Genomic DNA, 23,781 nt, shown 5'->3' with positions numbered 1-23,781 from the left:
ATATATCCATTGAATAAATGAAAAACATATTCATAAAACAAATGAAAACTGTAGGTTTTAAAATGAGCTAATAATGTAAGAAAATTATGACATAAAATAATCAGATGAAACAAAATTTAAAAGACTCAGATATAAGATGTCAAATCTTAAAAGAAATACATTATAAAAAAGAAAAATGATGTAAATAAAAAATGAACAAAATATTAAAAATTTGATAAATTGTTAAATATCAGACAAGTAAAGACTATTCAAAATAGAGAAAGATGAAATACCTGAATAAAAGAGCACAAAAATACAAAAATAAATTCAAAAAAGTTTTTTCCAGTACAATTATTGAAATCTTAAGGAAAAGCATTATTTGACCTTTAGGTTAGAAAAGTAGAAAGTGATGTGTACTAGAAAACTTGACTATCATCAGACTCTTCAAATGCAACACTTTATGCTAAGAAGGAAATGTAGTAACATGTTAATATAACTCAAGGGGAAAAATGTGAGCCAAGGATTTTTATATCCAAAAATGCTGACTTTCAAGCATAGAGGACACTATGAATTCAGAGACTATGTCAATGACCCCTTCTTGGGGACTTTCCTAGAGAATGAGCTTCAAACAACCAAAATATATCAAAATATATTTAATAAAACAATGGTGCTGAACATTAAAATTTTGAACATTTGTACAATTAAGACTAAATGAAGGTTTTGTTTTTTTTTAAACAAGCTACAAACTCAGATAGTAGATACACCAACTCTGTAAGAATAACCAGGGGAATGGAGAGATCAAATACTAAATTTTCTTACTTGTTCTCAGTGATTATATCAAGAGTAGTAGCATTTGTAATGCTATTCTAAGATGCCTGTGTGCATAATGTGGGATAAATTTAATAAGTATTAAGCAAATAAATTTAATAAATTAAATTATTATATGTATATTAATATTTATTTTAAAATTAATGTTTAATATTTATTAGTTTATCATTACATTTTAAAATGTAAGAAAATAGTTTAATTCACTCATCTATCATGTCCTCAGAATGATAATTTTTAGAGTGGAAAAATACATAGAGATTTAATACAAAAGGTTTCATGTAAAAACCTAGGGCCGGGTGCGGTGGCTCCACCTGTAATCCCAGCATTCTGGGAGGCTGAGGCGGATGGATCACAAGGTCAGGAGATCGAGATAATCCTGGCTAACACGGTGAAACCCTGTCTCTACTAAAAACACAAAAAATTAGATGGGCGTGGTGGCAGGTGCTGTAGCCCCAGCAACTCAAGAGGCTGAGGCAGGAGAATGGCGTGAACCCGGGAGGCAGAGCTTGCAGTTAGCCGAGATCACACCACTGCACTCCAGCCTGGGCAAAAGAGCAAGACTCTGTCTCAAAAAAAAAAAAAAAAAAAAAAAAAAACAGCCGCCAATATAAATTGGAAGTTATTACTATAAATTATTGAGGAGGCCTGGAAACAATGACTGACTCGTAAGCCATGGGAATTTCTAGTGATTGATTGTAGCTTGATGTACCACTATGTGGGACAAATGAGGAACTTCTAGGGTGGGAAGCAAAGTCGTATTTCTTTATCTAGATAAAAATGATTTATAAGGGGGTTAGCCTTATAATAACGCATTAAGCTAAACATTTGTTTAGTATGGCTTGCCCATGTATGTGCTTTATTTTACAACAAAAACTATGAACAAGATAATATTGGGCTACATGAATTTGATGATCAACCTCTGTAACTATAATTTTTACTTAATTTTATTGGACAGGTTATCTCCATTATTGCCACAACGCTGTTTAGATCTCTTTTAGTTAGAAATAACAAACTGAAGAGGTAATTATGGATAAAGTAGAAAGTAGAGAAGTTAAGAAACAGAACACAGGTAGAATATACCATGGTTGAGTGCATTCACATTAGGGAGTAGAAGCCCACTATATGAGCCAGCAAGCTGACCAACCTAGGTAATATTCTCTGACAACTTATTTGGGATAGGGATAATGAAGAAACATTCTATTTTCTCAGATATTTAAAGCTATTAGAAGCTATCAAAAATGTTCTATCTAAATTAACTAAGACACTAATATATCTCTAGCACCGTGACTAGTTTGAGACGGGAGTAGACACATAGAGAGCTTCCAGAGAGCAATTTAATTAAACATATACAGAACACTATGCTATCTTGTACTGTGAGTAACTGTCACTAACACATCTTAACAAGCTTCCCCAAATAAGAAGATATCTGTTCATCTTCTCTTTTACTTAGTAAGGTAAGTAATGAGTCTAACTCTCTTTAGGATCCCAGAAAGTTTCTGTCTTCTCCACATCCAGATTTCTTGAGGCATATAACTCACCCATTCTTTTTTCCCCACTTAGTGGTATCACAGCAAACTTGTTCTAACCCTTTCTTCTTCTTCAGGATAAAAGACAAAAGGGAGGAGGACAAGTGAGGAATCACATATAGCCACAGCAAAATTGAATGAATTCGTTGAATTCATTCAAAATTGAGTGAATTTGGCCAAGTGTGGTGGCTCACACCTGTAATCCCAGCCCTTTAGGAGGCTGAGGCAGGGGGATCACTTGAGGTTAGGAGTTTGAGACCAGTCTGGCCAACACAGCGAAACCCCATCTCTACTGAAATACAAAAAATAGCTGGGTATGGTGGCGCATCGCTGTAATCCCAGCTATGGTGCCGGCCAAGGCACGAGAATCACTTAAACCCAGGAGGTGGAGGTTGCAGTGAGCCAAGATCGCGCCCCTGCATTGCAGCCACTCCAGCCTGGACAACAGAGCAAGGCTCAGTCTGAAAGAAAAAAAAAAAAAAATGAATAAATTTAAGCTTAAATGAATGAATAACTGGATATGTGGAGGAATAAAAATCATACTCAGAAAGATGTGTTATTTATGATAGTTTAATCATAAACTGGGTGCTGAAGCACTAGAAACTGGTCTAAATATTTTAATGTTATTATTTCATTTAATATACATGACTATGTTTCCGTTTCTTTGAATATAAAAAAAAAGGTGGCACAGAGATGTGATGTATCTTTCACAAGGTCACCTAGTTTATGAAGAAAATCTTGGATTTAAAGTCAGGTTGCCTGGCTTAACATTCTCCCCATACTGTACATTGGCTCCTGAGTCAGGTATTCTCTCTGTAACTTTGCTCTTTCCACTACCCCAAAAAATATGCACCCTATGTATTGTTTATTATTCTGTTGTTGTTGTTACTGTGTTTCTTCAACTTTTACTCTTTGATAATAATTAAATAGGAATCTTCTTTTTCAGTGTATAGAGACTTCAGTGGAGTTAGTTCCTTTTATTTTTCTGGCGTTTTTCTCACCTCTTTGATAAGTCAATTTGGGAAGAATGACCAGGGGTATCCTAAGCTCCGACATGCTTCCCTACAGAAAGCATGTGCTCCCCATGACAAGCCTCTATTTGATAAATTATACAGTGGCAGGTGGCTTCCTCCATGGGCACAGGGTGAGCTGCAATTTTGTGCCAAAAAAAAAAAAAAAAAAAAAAAAAAAATTGCCCTGAACACACTAAAGCCTAGTTCAAAGGCAAAAACTTTTGGGAGACAGTTGACATTTTGTGGAGCAAATTCTTAAAAGTGGTGTGTAGAATTTTGTATTCAATCATCTAACTGCTATAACCAAGGCAAAAAAAAGAAAAAAAGAAAAAAAGAATCTTGGAGCCTCAGGGCACTTGGTACTTTAACATCAGCAGGTCATGTCAGTTTCTGGGAACTTTGTCGAAGGTGACTTTTTTTTTTTTTTTTTTTTTTTTTTTTTTTTTTAAAGAGAATGGATTGCAGGTGTAGGCGTAAACAGCATCAAGCAAATGATGTTTGAGCTGCCCCAGGATTAAATAAAAACTGAGACTGAAACCAAAAGGTAGGGACTTCTTTGGTCTCAACAGACATGGAAAAGACGTGGATATGCAAACATAAGCAAACAAGTGCTGTAGGCTTGCTGGAGTTAGCAATCAAAAATACAAGATGTTCACTTAAATTTGAATTTTAAATAAGCAATGAATAATTTTTAAGGATATGTAAGTCTGTAATACTGGCAACCTCAAAGTCCAGACTACGTAGCTTCAGAGACTTCCGCAAAGATGAAGGCTTTAGCCAGTACAAAAGGACTTTAAGACTCCAGATGTTATATCTCGAACTTAAAGCACCCATTTGCTCAGCAAATATGAGCAGCCGGCAGCAGATTTGAATCGATTCATAGAGGTATTAGTAAACAGATTAATCAGAGGCAAAGGTTTTACAGTAGGTAGAAGAGAGGCATCTCATTTAGAAGCCTTTGAGACATTATCGAATTATATTTTCTGAATTAAAATGTGAGGAGTTGATCTATCTGCCCTGCAAAGCCCTACAGACGATCACTTAGGAGATAGCACCTCCAGACCCACTATCTTAAATTCAATTAGCATTCTGGTCCAAACAGGCAACTGCAGGAGAGCTTACGGAGCTTGAATTCCTGTGACTGGAACACGTGCTCAAGAGCCACTCAGTGCCACAAGGACCAAGTCTGGCTCTGGAGGGATTAATTACATAGGAAGAAAATCCTCTCTAAGGAGGCAAGTTTCTCAAGCCTAGATGACAAGATTTAGTAGAAACCCTACAACACAGGACCCTAGAATGCCTTTTCTAGTGAAAAAAAAGAAACCTCCTTTTTTTTTTTTTTTTCACATTTTAGGCCTACACACAATTTATTATTGGTAGGGGAAGACAGAGATTATTGAAAATAATGAGTACAAAAGAAAACTACTAGAAGTACAGTCAGTACAAACTTCTGAACTTTGTGACGAATGTCTCAATTTTTACACTGAGAGTAGCCATATGGATTTTTCACCCACTAAGGATGTATAGATCCCAAATAAGTTTAGGTTTGCTGGTCATAAATTTCAGGCAACCGGTGAAGGCCAACCAGCATTCTGATAAGGTAAAATAAAATAAAATAAAAAAAGGTTTCCTCCATTTTTTCTCCTTAATTTAGGTACCACTGATTTTATACCATGGGGTTTGTGTGTGTCTGTGTTTTGTGTATGCACACGCATGTGCACACACACTTGTTTAAAAAACTCAGCTATAGCTTCGGGAAAACAACCATGTAATTGTGCTTGGGATTTTTAGCCTGCGTACTTAGAATATGTGGGTTTTTTGGTAGCGTTTTTTTTTTTTTTTTTTTTTTAATTTGGGAAGCGTGAGCTCAGTGCTTGGATGTTCTTGCACATATTAACTCTTTACAGTCTTTCAAAATAAAAAAATATTTGATGCTGAACTAATACCATTTTTGAGACCCTGAAATTAGCACATGCATTGCAATGGAAGACCCCTCAGAAAAACGATTTCTAAAAAATCCCAACCCCACCCTGCCATTGATTACACTCTTGTTCAGTTTGTCCAATATAAAAAGTAAAAAAAAAGAAGTACAGAGAATGGACTCTGGAAAAAAAAAAGTTAACTTAATTATTTTAGACTCTAGGTTTTTAATTAAAGGTCAGATAATTTGACTTTATAATTTAATTTTTTCAGACTTTGTTTCTAGATTTAATTTTTCAAGAGAATTCAAATCTTTCAAATTCCACTTATCTTTGGAATGTAATACCAGAATAATATTTTAATTTGGGGAATCTCAATGTGACTGATATTCTATTACTGGAGTGATGAGTACTTTGATATTAGAGTTTCTTTACTTCATTTCATTAGAGAACAACTAAGAGATTACACTGGACAATGTAACTGAACAAAACTTGTTACAGGAAACAGAGTAAAAAACAAACTTTCAGCCTTGTGAATAGAGTGATCCTGAAAGAAACAACTAAAAGACAAATCTGAACCATTTCAGAACTTTCTTAGGGTATAAATTTAATGTTCTCAGCTGATCTAAGGAAGCTGTCTAAGGAAGACACCTAAAAAAGCAATCAAGGCCCCTTGAGAATGGCCTCATGTGGTTGGAGTCATCATTCTAATAGGTGGCAACCATAGCTATGACACTACTGGTCAATTATTGACTTGTGGTTAAGTCCAATAAGTTACAAGCAAAAAATAAAAGCTAGAAATGACTCTGCCATCTCCTTTTGCTTCTTGATCTCCCTGGGAAGTGATGCAGTCCAGGAGCAGTGGGGATAAAGCAAATTGGTACTCATCCATTGTGTATCCGAGTATTTCTTCCTCTAATACAGTAACCTAGATAAAAAAAAAAAAAAAAAAAAAAACACCTTCCCCAGACACTTTGTCTTCATCAATATGAAAGTTAAAATTGTACTATTTAACTAATGATTTTTATTGCAGCTCCTAAGTATCTCAGAACCTCAAAGAGATAAATATTTCTTGAACTTTGTCACAACTTGCTACACTGAAAAGGAAATACAGGCTGATTGTAGAAAATGTGGAAACTACAGGAAAACAGTGTTCTTTTCATTTGACTTGCTTGTCTTTTTCTTACTCACAGGATGTCTTTGATATTTATGAACAGCAATCTTTGCTTGGCAAAAAAATGATTAGCTAACATTATATCAAATTGGTAACTATTCCCATTCACCATTCATATCATTTTAAGAATGACCTTTCTAAAATTTCCATTTGGTTATATGAATCCTATGCTTGGAAGAATTCATTTCAGATAAAATAACACTGAAATTCCTTATTTAAAGATGGTTCCCATTTGTATGGCCATTGTCTACCATCTCAACCTTATTTCTCACTCTGATTACTCTGTCACCACTCTTGCACTCCTCAAACCTACTTTCCACACAACGCATCCTCAATTTAAATAGGATCATTCCGTGTCCTGCTTAAAACCTTGTAAAATTTCCCTATCATCTAGCACATAAATTGCAAGCTCATTAAACTAGTTTTCAAGGTCATCACCCAAGATCTGACCCTTGCTAGACTCTGCAGCTCCATTTTCTGTGATTATTGACTTTACATTTTATGGTCTAACAATATGAAACTATGTATAGAGTCCCTAGGAACACAATATTATTCCTAATGCCTGAGTCTTTGCCCATACACGGTCTTAATTTTGAAATGCTATCCCTTTCGCTTTTCCAGGCTCTCTTCTAATTTTTAAGTCTCAACTTCAATACTTCTCCCTCCCAAACTCTAAAAAATGTGAGGTCACTTACTGCATGCTGCCATAATTTCATGTGCAAACATCTATGATAGCACTTTCCACATCATTTATAATTATATGATTTTATAAATTTCTCCCAATAGATTTAAGATCCTTAAGGACAATGACTTAATTATATGACTACCTCCCCAATGCATGAAGAATAGAAGACACTCAATAAGTATATATTGGATTGAACAGTGAGAAAATGAATGACTATATTCTATGGTTAGTAATACAGAGAATAACTGGAAAATCTTTAAATATATCTTGCACTTTCAAGGACAACTGGAGCTTAAATTGAGCAGCATTTTTGGATGGCAATATTTTTCATATTTAACAGCTAAATTATTTCCAGCAATTTAATATATAGAAAAACATGATTAAACATTAAGTATCATGTATATCTACCTATATATGTGTGTGTGTGTAGAGAGAGATGTGGATTTCTATATATATAGTATTATATGTTATATATATGTATAATATAAGATATTGGCTCAATATCTTAAATATTGGCCAATATATAAGATATTGGCTCAATATCTTAAAATACTTTCTTAAAAGATTGATCATTAATAGGTATTTTAAATTTCCTTTCTCTCTCTCTCTCTAGATATATCAATCTACATATTTATATATGTGGATATATATATCTAGAGAGAGAGAGAGAGAGAGGTAGAGATATATATAGAGAGAAAGGGAGACAAAGAGTTTTACATCTGTAGACACATATAAACCCTATTGGTTTTGTTTCTTTGTATAACCCTGACTGCTATAACCACCTAAAATAGAATGAAGAGGAAAATATTTGAGTATATCATCATAGATTTCACATCCAAATCCCTCACCACTACTATGCTGTTATCAAAAAATAATGAGACACATTGTTACATATTAAAATAGAAAGCAAGTCATGAAAAACTTTCTGTTGGCCTAGTACTACATTTTAAAAACCCATTTATGTATATGTGTAGATACAAAAAATGATAGTAATTATTATCTCTGAACAAGTAGATTGTAACTGTTATCTTTTATCTTATCAGTTTATTTTTTCAATGGCTATTTTAATAAATTAATAACAAAATATATTTTCAGAAGTATAAAACGTTTCATGCCTGTTCTCACATATCTCTTGTTTATAAATTTCCTTTTACTGGATTAATGGTCACCCCTCCTGTCCTCCTGTCCTCTTTACTTTTACTTGACAGCACATAACCATAGTCCAGAAATTCTGTTCAGGAATCACATGTTCTCAGAAAGCTTCTCTTTTTTTTTTTTTTTTTTTTTTTTTTTTTTTTTTTTTAAATGATGGAATGTCGCTCTGTCACCCAGACTGGAGTGCAGTGATGTGATCTCGGCTCACTGCAAGCTCTACCTCCCGGGTTCAAGCCATTCTCCTGCCTCAACTTCCCAAATAGCTAGGACTACAGGCGCCACCGCGACCAGCTAATGTTTTTGTATTTTTAGTAGAGATGGGATTTCACCGTATTAGCCAGGATGGTCTCAATTTCCTGACCTCGTGATCCGCCCGCCTTGGCCTCCCAAAGTGCTGGGATTACAGGCGTGAGCTACTGCGCCCAGCCTCTTTCCCTTTTGTTCAGCCTCCAACTGCTTGGAATCAGAAAGTTTTATGATTCGCTGTTACTAGTATAATTATTCCCTGCTTCGTTTGGGTTACCCGTGAACTTTGACCAAATGCATAAAATATCCAAAATCAACCATCTCTCTCTCTTTCTTTCTCTCTGTTTCACACACACACACACGCACACACACACGCACACGCACACAGCTTTTGAGATGTTTCTGTCTTTTAAATTTTTATTTCTGTGATGACTTAACATTTTACAAGTATATAACAGTATATTCCTTTTCCAGTACTGGAGAGACATTAGTTTTTTAAAAAATCACAGAAGTCTGTGTCCTCATGCAGTTCATTTCCTGGTAAGACGAGAGTAACAGTAAGCAAAGAGAATAAGTGACATGTACTTAAAATTCAGTCTCATGTCTCAGGCTCTTCCATCTACTCCACCTTCTTGTTGCCTCCTGAGGCTCCTCGGCACATTTTTAAACATGTTATCTCCAGGATCATCATCCTCTTCTGCATTACTGAAATCATGACAATTCTTCCAGTACTGTAAATTTGTTGTTACTGAACCTCCCTTTCTACATAGTCCATCCTGCAAATAATGTGTCCTCTTCCTTCTTTTAGCTATACTTATTAACAAAAACTACAAACTCTTAACAATCTTATTTTTGTACCTTCAACTACCCAACTACCATTTCCCATTTTTGAGTTTGCTCACTGTATTTGTATATTCTAAAAAATCTTTGGCTCCACCAGAACCTAGAGTACATTTATCACCTTAAACTCCTCATGGCCTTACTTTCCTCCTAACCAGTTATTTTAGTCATATACATACATCATCATCTTTGCCTCGCTCCCTTTTGTTGGCATATTTTCTTCATTAAAACATTACCCTGGTTAAATTCAAAGTAAATTAACTTCAGGTGAGTATCCCCATAACTAAATGTACCTGAAAAAAAAAAAAATCAAAAGAAGACAGTGCTGAGTGTCATATCTTTAATGTAGATCAGTAAGGTCAAGTCATCCTTAATACTTCCTTAAAAACTCATATTTCCCTATTTCATTTTTCTACTTTTCTAAATGACTACTTCATATCTTTTTTCTTTCTCTATTTCTTCACAACTGTCATTTCCTTCTTCTCAGATTTGAACTTATTTCAATTTTAAAAGAAAAATTTGAATCAGAGAAGGATTTTTGAAACTTTCCATGCATGCATTCATACACATCCATGCATTCATTAAAGTATACTTCAGTTTGCCTTCTTTTTCTGTGGAAGGACCATATATAATACTGCCTAATGCAACCACTCCCCTTCTATACTAGGTTTCATTCTTTTTTTGCCTAACTAATAACAATGCATCAAAAAATCCTCCCCCTCCCCTATTCTGCACCTCTAATTTTCCCCATATACTTGTTCAATCACATGATATGTATTTCCTCACCTTAATAAGAAACCTTCTCTCAATTCCTTTTTTTTTTTTCTTTTTTTTTTTTTTTCGTTTTCAGTGTAACATTTAAGAGATTTAAGCAAGGAAAATGATGATATGACATACATTTTTTTTTTAACATGGTTATCCTTTTTTTTGTTGTTATACCTTAAGTTCTAGGGTACATGTACATAGAGTGCAGGTTTGTTACATATGTATACTTGTGCCATGTTGGTGTGCTGCACCCATCAACTCGTCAGCACCCATCAATTCGTCATTTACATCAGGTATAACTCCCAATGCAATCCCTCCCCCCTCCCCCCTCCCCATGATAGGCCCCTGTGTGTGATGTTCCCCTTCCCGAGTCCAGGTGATCTCATTGTTCAGTTCCCACCTATGAGTGAGAACATGCGGTGCTTGGTTTTCTGTTCTTGTGATAGTTTGCTAAGAATGATGGTTTCCAGCTGCATCCATGTCCCTACAAAGGACACAAACTCATCCTTTTTTATGGCTGCATAGTATTCCATGGTGTATATGTGCCACATTTTCTTAATCCAATCCGTCACTGATGGACATTTGGGTTGATTCCAAGTCTTTGCTATTGTGAATAGTGCCGCAATAAACATACGTGTGCATGTGTCTTTATAGCAGCATGATTTATAATCCTTTGGGTATATACCCAGTAATGGGATGGCTGGGTCATATGGTACATCTAGTTCTAGATCCTTGAGGAATCGCCATACTGTTTTCCATAAAGGTTGAACTAGTTTACAATCCCACCAACAGTGTAAAAGTGTTCCTATTTCTCCACATCCTCTCCAGCACCTGTTGTTTCCTGACTTTTTAATGATTACCATTCTAACTGGTGTGAGATGGTATCTCATTGTGGTTTTGATTTGCATTTCTCTGATGGCCAGTGATGATGAGCATTTTTTCATGTGTCTGTTGGCTGTATGAATGTCTTCTTTTGAGAAATGTCTGTTCATATCCTTTGCCCACTTTTTGATGGGGTTGTTTTTTTCTTGTAAATTTGTTTGAGTTCTTTGTAGGTTCTGGATATTAGCCCTTTGTCAGATGAGTAGATTGCAAAAATTTTCTCCCATTCTGTCAGTTGCCTGTTCACTCTGATGGTAGTTTCTTTTGCTGTGCAGAAGCTCTTTAGTTTAATGAGATCCCATTTGTCAATTTTGGCTTTTGCTGCCGTTGCTTTTGATGTTTTAGACGTGAAGTCTTTGCCCATGCCTATATCCTGAATGGTATTACCTAGGTTTTCCTCTAGGGTTTTTATGGTATTAGGTCTAACATTTAAGTCTCTAATCCATCTTGAATTAATTTTCGTATAAGGAGTAAGGAAAGGATCCAGTTTCAGCTTTCTACTTGTGGCTAGCCAATTTTCCCAGCACCATTTATTAAATAGGGAATCTTTTCCCCATTTCTTGTTTCTCTCAGGTTTGTCAAAGATCAGATGGCTGTAGATGTGTGGTATTATTTCTGAGGACTCTATTCTGTTCCATTGGTCTATATCTCTGTTTTGGTACCAGTACCATGCTGTTTTGGTTACTGTAGCCTTGTAGTATAGTTTGAAGTCAGGTAACGTGATGCCTCCAGCTTTGTTCTTTTGACTTAGGATTGTCTTGGAGATGCGGGCTCTTTTTTGGTTCCATATGAACTTTAATGCAGTTTTTTCCAATTCTGTGAAGAAACTCATTGGTAGCTTGATGGGGATGGCATTGAATCTATAAATAACCTTGGGCAGTATGGCCATTTTCACGATATTGATTCTCCCTATCCATGAGCATGGTATGTTCTTCCATTTGTTTGTGTCCTCTTTGATTTCACTGAGCAGTGGTTTGTAGTTCTCCTTGAAGAGGTCCTTTACATCCCTTGTAAGTTGGATTCCTAGGTATTGTATTCTCTTTGAAGCAATTGTGAATGGAAGTTCATTCATGATTTGGCTCTCTGTTTGTCTGTTACTGGTGTATAAGAATGCTTGTGATTTTTGCACATTAATTTTGTATCCTGAGACTTTGCTGAAGTTTCTTACCAGCTTCAGGAGATTTTGGGCTGAGACAATGGGGTTTTCTAAATATACAATTATGTCATCTGCAAAGAGGGACAATTTGACTTCTTCTTTTCCTAACTGAATACCCTTGATTTCTTTCTCTTACCTGATTGCCCTAGCCAGAACTTCCAACACTATGTTGAATAGGAGTGGTGAGAGAGGGCATCCCTGTCTTGTCAGTTTTCAAAGGGAATTTTTCCAGTTTTTGCCCATTCAGTATGATATTGGCTGTGGGTTTGTCATAAATAGCTCTTATGATTTTGAGGTACGTTCCATCAATACCGAATTTCTTGAGCGTTTTTAGCATGAAGGGCTGTTGAATTTTGTCAAAAGCCTTTTCTGCGTCTATTGAGATAATCATGTGGTTCCTGTCTTTGGTTCTGTTTATATGCTGGATTATGTTTATTGATTTGCAAATGTTGAACCAGCCTTGCATCCCAGGGATGAAGCCCACTTGATCATGGTGGATAAGCTTTTTGATGTGCTGTTGAATCTGGTTTGCCAGTATTTTACTGAGGATTTTTGCATCGATGTTCATCAGGGATATTGGTCTAAAATTCTCTTTTTTTGTTGTGTCTCTGCCAGGCTTTGGTATCAGGATGATGTTGGCCTCATAAAATGAGTTAGGGAGGATTCCCTCTTTTTCTATTGATTGGAATAGTTTCAGAAGGAATGGTACCAGCTCCTCCTTGTACCTCTGGTAGAATTCAGCTGTGAATCCATCTGGTCCTGGACTTTTTTTGGTTGGTAGGCTATTAATTATTGCCTCAATTTCAGAGCCTGCTATTGGTCTATTCAGGGATTCAACTTCTTCCTGGTTTAGTCTTGGAAGAGTGTAAGTGTCCAGGAAATTATCCATTTCTTCTAGATTTTCTAGTTTATTTGCATAGAGGTGTTTATAGTATTCTCTGATGATAGTTTGTATTTCTGTGGGGTCGGTGGTGATAACCCCTTTATCATTTTTTATTGCGTCTATTTGATTCTTCTCTCTTTTCTTCTTTATTAGTCTTGCTAGCGGTCTGTCAATTTTGTTGATCTTTTCAAAAAACCAACTCCTGGATTCATTGATTTTTTGGAGGGTTTTTTGTGTCTCTATCTCCTTCAGTTCTGCTCTGATCTTAGTTATTTCTTGCCTTCTGCTACCTTTCGAATGTGTTTGCTCTTGCTTCTCTAGTTCTTTTAATTGTGATGTTAGAGTGTCAATTTTAGATCTTTCCTGCTTTCTCTTGTGAGCATTTAGTGCTATACATTTCCCTCTAGACACTGCTTTAAATGTGTCCCAGAGATTCTGGTATGTTGTATCTTTGTTCTCATTGGTTTCAAAGAACATCTTTATTTCTGCCTTCATTTCGTTATGCACCCAGTAGTCATTCAGAAGCAGGTTGTTCAGTTTCCATGTAGTTGAGCGGTTTTGATTGAGTTTCTTAGTCCTGAGTTCTAGTTTGATTGCACTGTGGTCTGAGAGACAGTTTGTTATAATTTCTGTTCTTGTACATTTGCTGAGGAGTGCTTTACTTCCAATTATGTGGTCAATTTTGGAGTAAGTGCGATGTGGTGCTGAGAAGAATGTATATTCTGTTGATTTGGGGTGGAGAGTTCTATAGATGTCTATTAGGTCTGCTTGCTGCAGAGGATGAGTTCAATTCCTGGATATCCTTGTTAACTTTCTGTCTCGTTGATCTGTCTAATGTTGACAGTGGAGTGTTGAAGTCTCCCATTATTATTGTATGGGAGTCTAAGTCTCTTTGTAAGTCTCTAAGGACTTGCTTTATGAATCTGGGTGCTCCTGTATTTGGTGCATATATATTTAGGATAGTTAGCTCTTCCTGTTGAATTGATCCTTTTACCATTATGTAATGGCCTTCTTTGTCTCTTTTGATCTTTGATGGTTTAAAGTCTGTTTTATCAGAGACTAGTATTGCAACCCCCACTTTTTTTTGTTCTCCATTTGCTTGGTAAATCTTCCTCCATCCCTTTATTTTGAGCCTATGTATGTCTCTGCATGTGAGATGGGTCTCCTGAATACAGCAGACTGATGGGTCTTGACTCTTTATCCAGTTTGCCAGTCTGTGTCTTTTAATTGGAGCATTTAGTCCATTTACATTTAAGGTTAATATTGTTATGTGTGAACTTGATCCTGCCATTATGATATTAACTGGTTATTTTGCTCGTTAGTTGATGCAGTTTCTTCCTAGCCTCGATGGTCTTTACATTTTGGCATGTTTTTGCAATGGCTGGTACCAGTTGTTCCTTTCCATGTTTAGTGCTTCCTTCAGGGTCTCTTGTAAGGCAGGCCTAGTGGTGACAAAATCTCTAAGCATTTGCTTATCTGTAAAGGATTTTATTTCTCCTTCACTTATGAAACTTCGTTTGGCTGGATATGAAATTCTGGGTTTAAAATTCTTTTCTTTAAGAATGTTGAATATTGACCCCCACTCTCTTCTGGCTTGTAGAGTTTCTGCCGAGAGATCTGCTGTTAGTCTGATGGGCTTCCCTTTGTGGGTAACCCGACCTTTCTCTCTGGCTGCCCTTGAGATTTTTTCCTTCATTTCAACTTTGGTGAATCTGGCAATTATGTGTCTTGGAGTTGCTCTTCTCGAGGAGTATCTTTGTGGCGTTCTCTGTATTTCCTGGATTTGAATGTTGGCCTGCCCTACTAGGTTGGGGAAGTTCTCCTGGATGATATCCTGAAGAGTGTTTTCCAACTTGGTTCCATTTTCCCCCTCACTTTCAGGCACCCCAATCAGACGTAGATTTGGTCTTTTTACATAATCCCATACTTCTTGCAGGCTTTGTTCATTTCTTTTTCTTCTTTTTTCTTTTGGTTTCTCTTCTCGCTTCATTTCATTCATTTGATCCTCAATCGCTGATACTCTTTCTTCCAGTTGATTGAGTCAGTTACTGAAGCTTGTGCATTTGTCACGTATTTCTTGTGTCATGGTTTTCATCTCTTTCATTTCGTTTATGACCTTCTCTGCATTAATTACTCTAGCCATCAATTCGTCCACCTTTTTTTTTGAAGATTTTTAGTTTCTTTGTGCTGGGTATGTAATTCCTCCTTTAGCTCTGAGAAGTTTGATGGACTGAAGCCTTCTTCTCTCATCTCGTCAAAGTCATTCTCCGCCCAGCTTTGATCCATTGCTGGCGATGAGCTGCGCTCCTTTGCCGGGGGAGATGCGCTCTTATTTTTTGAATTTCCAGCTTTTCTGCCCTGCTTTTCCCCCATCTTTGTGGTTTTATCTGCCTCTGGTCTTTGATGATGGTGATGTACTGATGGGGTTTTGGTGTAGGTGTCCTTCCTGTTTGATAGTTTTCCTTCTAACAGTCAGGACCCTCAGCTGTAGGTCTGTTGGAGATTGCTTGAGGTCCACTCCAGACCCTGTTTGCCTGGGTATCAGCAGCAGAGGCTGCAGAAGCTAGAATATTGCTGAACAGCGAGTGTACCTGTCTGATTCTTGCTTTGGAAGCTTCCTCTCAGGGGTGTACTCCACCCTGTGAGGTGTGGGGTGTCAGACTGCCCCTAGTGGGGGATGTCTCCCAGTTAGGCTACTCAGGGGTCAGGGACCCACTTGAGCAGGCAGTCTGTCCCTTCTCAGATCTCAACCTCCGTGTTGGGAGATCCACTGCTCTCTTCAAAGCTGTCAGACAGAGTCGTTTGCGTCTGCAGAGGTTTCTGCTGCTTTTGTTTATCTGTGCCCTGTCCCCAGAGGTGGAGTCTACAGAGACAGGCAGGTTTCCTTGAGCTGCTGTGAGCTCCACCCAGTTCGAGCTTCCCAGCGGCTTTGTTTACCTACTTAAGCCTCAGCAATGGCGGGCACCCCTCCCCCAGCCTCGCTGCTGCCTTGCAGTTAGATCTCAGACTGCTGTGCTAGCAATGAGGGAGGCTCCATGGGCTTGGGACCCTCCCGGCCAGGTGTGGGATATAATCTCCTGGTGTGCCCACGTGTGCAGTATTGGGGTGGGAGTTACCCAATTTTCCAGGTGTTGTGTGTCTCAGTTCCCCTGGCTAGGAAAAGGGATTCCCTTCCCCCTTGCGCTTCCCAGGTGAGGGGATACCTCACCCTGCTTCAGCTCTCGCTGGTCGGGCTGCAGCAGCTGACCAGCACCAATTGTCCGGCACTCCCTAGTGAGATGAACCCAGTACCTCAGTTGAAAATGCAGAAATCACCGGTCTTCTGTGTTGCTGGCACTGGGAGTTGGAGACTGGAGCTGTTCCTATTCGGCCATCTTGCTCCGCCCCCCCCTTCTCTCAATTCCTACTTCAGCCTTTGGTACTAGCCTATTACTCTTACTCTTACAGCAATCTCCCTAAAAGATATATATATATATATGCGCATATATGCACACATCATAAATATGCATACATCATATATATACACATCATATATATACACACATCATATATATATACATCATATATATATACTCATTTTCTGTAATTTTCCCCTCCCATTCCCTTAAGCCCATTCCTACTAGAGATTTACCTTCCCATCACAAAACTACTCTTTTAAATGTGACTAATATTATTCATGTTGTGAAACCCAAAAGTCAATTTAAGTTTGCATTACTTGACCTATCAACAGCATGAAAACCAACTGTACACTCACTTCACTTGGCTTCTAGGAATTCAGTCACTTCATTTTCCTCCTATGTGTTGAACACATCTTCTTATTCTCCTCTGCTTGTTCCTACCTCATATACTATCTCTACATATTAATACTTAAAGGGAGATTCCTTAGTTTCTCGAAGTCTATTCTTCCAATAATCCCATGATTTAAATACCATCTACCAAATTTGTCAAATGTATATTATCATCACATACCTCCCCCTATAGCCTCATAGTTATTTGATCAAATGTGTACCTGAAACCACCACATAGACAGCAAAAAGGCATCTCAATTTTAATATAACTAAAACTGAATTCACAGTAACAAGTAGCCGCCCTTTGAAAACATACAACATGACCTGAGAACAGGAATAAACTGCATCAGCAAGTAAAAATTGAAGTTGTGACTCAGGTCCAATAGATGTGAATCAAGATAGATAGATAGATAGATAGATAGATAGATAGATAAAAGGTCTATCATATGCAAATTCCTAGACTGGAACTAAATCACCAATGTGATCATGGAAATGCAAACACTACCTGAACAGTATGCAAACCCCCAGAGGAGCAGCTTTTTTTGTGTAAATGCTGTACGATACTTTCAGTAAGTAAGTTACAGATCCTGTGCCTTGTTGATGCAAACACAGCAGATGGTTATACAAATGAATTATATGTACTAAATCTTAGTAGGGAGTTTAATTAATTATGAATTTATGAGATGGAATCATTTCAAGATACTTTCCACTTAAGGACAGATTGAAAGGAAGTCTCAAACATTCCAGTAAAATCCAAGTGGCTGCAGACTAATGAACATTATAAAGACTTAGCATAATTTCTCAAGGCATTCTATTTATTATAGCTATAATTAAGTTTAAAATGTTGACATATCTTTCTAAATCTAAACCATACTAAAATCTCAGAAAGATAGACAAATGCATCAAACATTTCACAGTAAAATAGGATCATTCCATAATTGTTTATCTCTAGAAGTTGTTTATGTGCACCACACAGCCATTAAAAAACAGGAACAGAACTGAACTTAGCTTAAATTTTTATAGAGTTCAATTACTGAGGGATATAAAAATAAGAACTACTGATTAGGATACTAACTTAGGTTTCCATAGTGACAGATATAATTTTTAAATACTTATCTTTATTTTACGGATTTTTTGTTTGCAGCAGAAGTAAATTTCAAAAGCTACTAAATAAAACATTTTGTACAGCTGGGTGCTGAATCTATCAATTCCAATTCTACTATCAGAATGATTCATAGGAGTTTGTTAGCCTCCCTGGATCTTAGTTTTGACATCTCAGAAATGAGAAATATGATTACATAAGTGTTTAATAGAGTGTAATGCTTTAAAAATGTATTTACATGGCTAGTATCCTTCTCAACTGTGAGATTATATACATGACTGTATACACTGATTTTTATGATTACTTGCATGTCATTGAATTTGGATCAGTACTCAAAGAGCCTGTATGTCATTTTCAAAAAACAGTCAAGTAATAATATTAGATTATTCTCTTTATATCAGTAGAGAAAAAAACTGTGAAATTTAAAAAAAAGTTCAAAAGCAACTAACAAATATTATAAAGCAGAACAAATAAGATGATAGGCCATTTAAAAGTTAAACAATAAATTTTTCATATGTGAGTCATCAGACCCAGAATTCCTGTGCATTATAGACGTAAGATTACCATTAGATCACTTTAAAAATAAAATATAAGTAGTCTTCCATTTTTGCAACATAGAAAAAGTTACAAAATATATTTTATATGAGTATTAAATCTGCCATTTTAAAGTTTAGTAATATCAAATGTTGATATGAGCAACATTATTTTGGCCATCTCTACAATATGTAGCTAAAAGACAAGAAGACTATACTGTCTCTATTTGAGGTTAAAATGTACTTCTGCTCACTTCCACTTAATCAAATCACTGGATAAACTAAGACAAGAGAGAAGGTAAAGTAGAGGATAAAGTAAATGTTGTGAGTAAATTAGTATTTAAAAGATGAGAGAAAAGGAAAATGCAGTGAGGAAATAACTGAGGTCTTATTTATAGAATATTTTCCCAGACCAGTTTCCTGAAGCATTTCTACTATGTTTTCTTGTAGCGAATTTATTGTTTCAGGTATTACATTTAAGCCTTGGATCCATTTTGAGTTGATTTTTGTATAGGGTAAAAAGTGGGAGTCTAGTTTAATCCTCCTGCATATAGATATTTAATTTTCCCAGTATCATTTCTTAAAGAGACTGTGATTTCCTCAATGAGTATTCTTGGCACCTTTGTCAAAAATCAGTTGGCTATAGATATGTGGATTAATTTGTTGGTTCTCTATTCTGTTCTATTGGTCTATGAATCTGTTTTTATGACAGTACAATGCTATCTGGGATACAATAGCTTTGTAGCATATTTTGAGGTTTGGTACTGTGATACTTCCAGCTATGTTCTTCTTGCTCAGGATTGCTTTGGCTATTTGGGGTCTATTGTAGTTTCATACAAATTTCAAGATTTTATTTTTATTTGTGTGGAGAATGTCACTGGTGTTTTCGTAAGGATTGCATTGAATCTGTTGCTTGCTTTAGGTAGTATTGTCATTTTAACAATATTAATTATTTTGATCCATGAGCATGGGCTGTCTTTACATTTGTTTGTGTCCTCTTCAATTTCTTTCATCAGCGTTTTGTAGTTTTCCTTGTAGAGGTCGTTCACCTCCTTGGCTAAATTTGTTTCTAGGTATTTTTATATTTTTGTAGCTATTGTAAATGGGATTGACCTCTTGATTTCTTTTTCAATGAGTTTGTTGTGTATAGAAACTCTTCTGCTTTTTGTGTATTAACTATGTATCCTACAACTTTACTAAATTCATTTATCAGTTCTAAAAGTTTGGTAGAATCTTTAGGTTTTTCTATCAATTCTTAAGTGAATTTTTATTACTCTTAGTTTATTCAACTGAAAACATTGGCAGGAATGGCAAGACATTATACTGTGGATTAAGTTGTGATATTACTATGGAATGGTCCAAATTCACAATCAGTATAGTAATGCAAAATGAGCCATTTTGCATGGATCCAAAAGGCTACAAAAGTCATTGTGCTTAGACAAAAGTATGTGAGTGAATGACATAATTAATACCTGCTTCTAATCACTTTGAAGGAGAACTTCTCTGGCTTCAAAAGTGCAATGTAAATGTTTTATCACTTTAGCACCAGTGCATGAAATAATATTTTAGTTTAGCTTTAGTTTAGTTTAGCTTTGGTTTTCTCAACATGGAAATAACTTCTATAGAGTCTAATATATTTCCTGAGAAATGTGACAGACAGTTTTGTTAATGCCGATCCCTACAAAAAGTTAAGTAAGTTACTTAAAATTATTATTGCTATTTTCCTAAAGAAAAGTCTGCCATTCATAGAATGATACTTTTTTTCCAACCTTTATCTTAGAATCAGAGGGGTCATGAGCATGTGTGTTACAGAGCTTTAATGTGTGATACTGAGTTTTGGAAGACGAATGAATACAATAGCCAGGTGGTAAGCATAATACTGACTAGGTAGTTCCACCCCATGCCCCCTTCTCTTTCACTTCCCTCTTGTATTCCCAGTATCTATTGTTCACATCTTTATGTCTATGTGTACTCAATATTTAGTTCCGACTTATAAATGAGAACATGTGGTATTTGGTTTTCTGTTTCTCCATTAGCTCACTTAGGATTACAGCTTCTGGCTCCATTCATGTTGCTGCAAAGGAAATAATTTTGTTCCTTTTTGTGGTTGAATAGTATTCCATGGTGTATATGTACCACTTTTCCCTTATCCAGATGAGTGTTGATGGGAACCTGGGTTGATTCCGTGTCTTTGCTATTGTGAATAGTATTTAGATGAACATTTTTCACAATATTCATAGATGTATGTGTCTTTTTGGTAGAGTGATTTTCCTTTAGATATATACTCAGCAATGGAATTGTTTAGTCAAATGTAGTTCAACTTGTAATGCTTTGAGAAATCTCCAAACTGGTCCCCACAGTAGCTGAACTAATTTACATTCTCATTAACATTGTATGTGTTTCTTTTTCTCCATAGCCTCATGAGAAAATGTTATATTTTGACTATTTAACAAAAGCCATTTTGACAGTGTGAGATGGTATCTCATTGCGGTTTTGATTTACATTTATCTGATAGTGAAGATGACCATTTTTCCATATGTTAGTTGCTCACTTGCATGTCTTCTTTTGGTAAGTGTCCTTTCATATCCTCCACCCACTTTTTAATGGCATTATTTGTATTTTGCTTGTTGACTCGTGTAAGTTATTCATAGATTCTGGATATTAGAACTTTGCCAGATATACAGTTTTGTGAATATTTTCTTGCAAAATATTTTCTTGCATTCTGTAGGTACTGTTTATTCTCTTGATGTGCAGAAACTCCTTCATTTAATTAGGTCCCAACTGTGAATTTCTGGTTTTGTTGCAGTTACTTTTGAGTACTTAGACATAAATTATTTGACAAGGCCAATATCGAGAAGGGTATCTAAAAGGTTTTCTTTTTAGATTTTTATAATTTTAAGTCTTACATATAAATAATTAATTTGTCTTGCATAGATTTTTGTATATGGCAATAGGTAAGTGACCAGTTTCCTTATTCTGCATATGAAGTCAGTTATCCAAACACCATTCATTGAATAAAGAGTCTTTTCTCCATTGTTTATTTTTGTTGAGTTTGACAAGGACAAGATGGTTGTGAGTGTGTGTCTTTATACCTGGGATCTTTACTCAGTTCCATTGGTCTACATATCTGTTTGGTGGAAGTACCAAGTGGTTTTGGTTACTGTAGCTTCGTAGTAAAGTTTGAAATTGAGTAATGTGATGCCTCCAGCTTTGATTTGTTGTTGTTTGCCTAGGATTATTGTGGTTATTTGGGCTTTTTTTGCTGTTTCATACGAATATTAGAACAGCTTTTTCTATAATTCTGTGAAAAATGGCATTGGTAGTTTGATAGGAATAGCATTAAACCTATAACTTATTTGGTGAGTACAGACATTTTAGTGATATCAATTCTTCAAATCCATGAGTATGGAATATTTTTCCATTATCAGTGTCCTCTCTGATTTCTTTCAGCAATGTTTTGTAATTCTCCTTATAGGGATCCTTCACTTTCTTGCTTAGCTCTCTTCCCCTTTATTTTATTCTTTTTGCAGCTATTTTAAATGAAATTGCATTCCTAATTTGGATAATGTCAAGTTGAGCATTATAGGTGTATAGAAATGCTATTGATTTTGTACATTGATTTCATAGCCTGAAAATTTATTGAAGTTGTTTATCACTTCTTGGAGCCCTTTGGTGCAGTATTTAGAGTTTTCTAGGTAAAGAATCATATTTCCAACAAAGAAAGATAGTTTGACTTTTTCTTTTCCTATTTGGATATCTTTTATTTCTTTCTCTTGCCTGATTGCTCTGAGTAGGACTTTCTGTTTCCTTGGCAACACTCTCACAGATCCATCCAGGAACAATACTTTGCATCCTTCAATCCAATCAAGTTGACACTCATTACTAACCATCACATACGTTCTTTCTCTGTGAAGATGACAAGAATGTGTATTTTCTGGTTGTTGGATGGACTATTCTGTAGATGTCTCTTAAGTTCAATTTAATTGTAGAATTAACTTGTTAGATTTCTGTCCCCTCCAATCACTGGTGTCACATCCATGTTTCCTTAGCCCCAAGGGGGAGCCTAGTGGGCTGTGCTCCTTGCTCTCTTAGAGGTTATGTGAGCTGAAGATGAGGATTCCAGGAGATCCACAGTGCTCTGGAGGCACATTAGTCCTCCGTCCGTAGCAGAGCCAGACTGGGTTGTGAGGTATGGCTGCAGGTGGTCTGATATTGCAGGAGGTCAAGACCAGGGGATATTCAGGCAGGGTGGCATTGCAGTGGGTGTACAGAAGGTTTGCAGCCCATAGCCCAGGGTATTTTACCCAGCAGATATCTGTGAGGACTGCCCAGTTTACTCTTCCTCAACCAGGATTCCTTCTAGTTGCTCTCTTAATAGTTAGCGCCACCACCTAGTTTTGTGATAAGCCTTTTGTTCCCAGATGACTGAACTATTAGGTATTCTGGGCCATGGGGCTCCCTTGGAAAGAGGCTGCAGCAAACAGGGCATGCTCATCTTGGATGGTCACTGTGCATAGAGGCACTCAGCTCCCAGGCCTGTCCATGAACCTGTGTCTCAGTCTTTGTAGTGTTTTGAGAGTGGGGGTTCTTTCTTCACTAGAGTGCCAGCCACAGATCTCAGCTTAGTACTCCTGAGCTGTAGGCTCTAATCCTGTGGAGGTTGGGACCAGGCCTACTGCTCTGTCTTACTGTCTCTTGGTGTCGAGCATCAGCTATGCTGGGGGGTCCAAAGTGCTTCCAGGTCTTCAGCAAAGCACTCAGTCAGGGTCACCAGTACAACACATAGGCTGTGCAGTGAAGGCTGTGCTGTGTGCATACTCTTGTAAAAGTGGCCAGGCAGGGGCCTTGGGAAGGGCTGGTGGCCAGGGGAGTGCATAGATTAGATGCACTCTGGTCGCACAGGAAAGACAGCCATGCTTTCTCCTGCCCAGTAGGTAGCAGGGGCTAGAACCTCTCAGAGGAAAATGGAAAGCTTTGGGAGATAAGTACTTATAACCACATTTTGGTGCAACTGGTCCATGTGAAAAACCTCTTGGTTCCCCCTACATTTGATCTCTGTCTCTGCCTCCCTCCAAGCAGATAACCCTGGCAATTCAAATGTCTATGGAGATGATGGTATCTCTTGTAGTTGGAATCCCAAGCATCTATGGTAAGAGTGAGTTGTCCACAGTCACTTCACTCACTCCTTCCTTAGGAGCTGTGCAAGGTTCTCAGCTTCCTGCCTTTTTGGCCTAAGCATCTACTTCATCTCTCTAGCAACTCACAATGTTTTTTTCTCAAAAGATCGGTTCAAAGTATACTGTTTTA

The sequence above is a fragment of the Chlorocebus sabaeus genome, chromosome 27 (genome assembly GCF_047675955.1).
Source record: "Chlorocebus sabaeus isolate Y175 chromosome 27, mChlSab1.0.hap1, whole genome shotgun sequence".
NCBI classification, from domain to species: domain Eukaryota; kingdom Metazoa; phylum Chordata; class Mammalia; order Primates; family Cercopithecidae; genus Chlorocebus; species Chlorocebus sabaeus.
Note: the sequence above shows the minus strand (reverse complement) of the source record.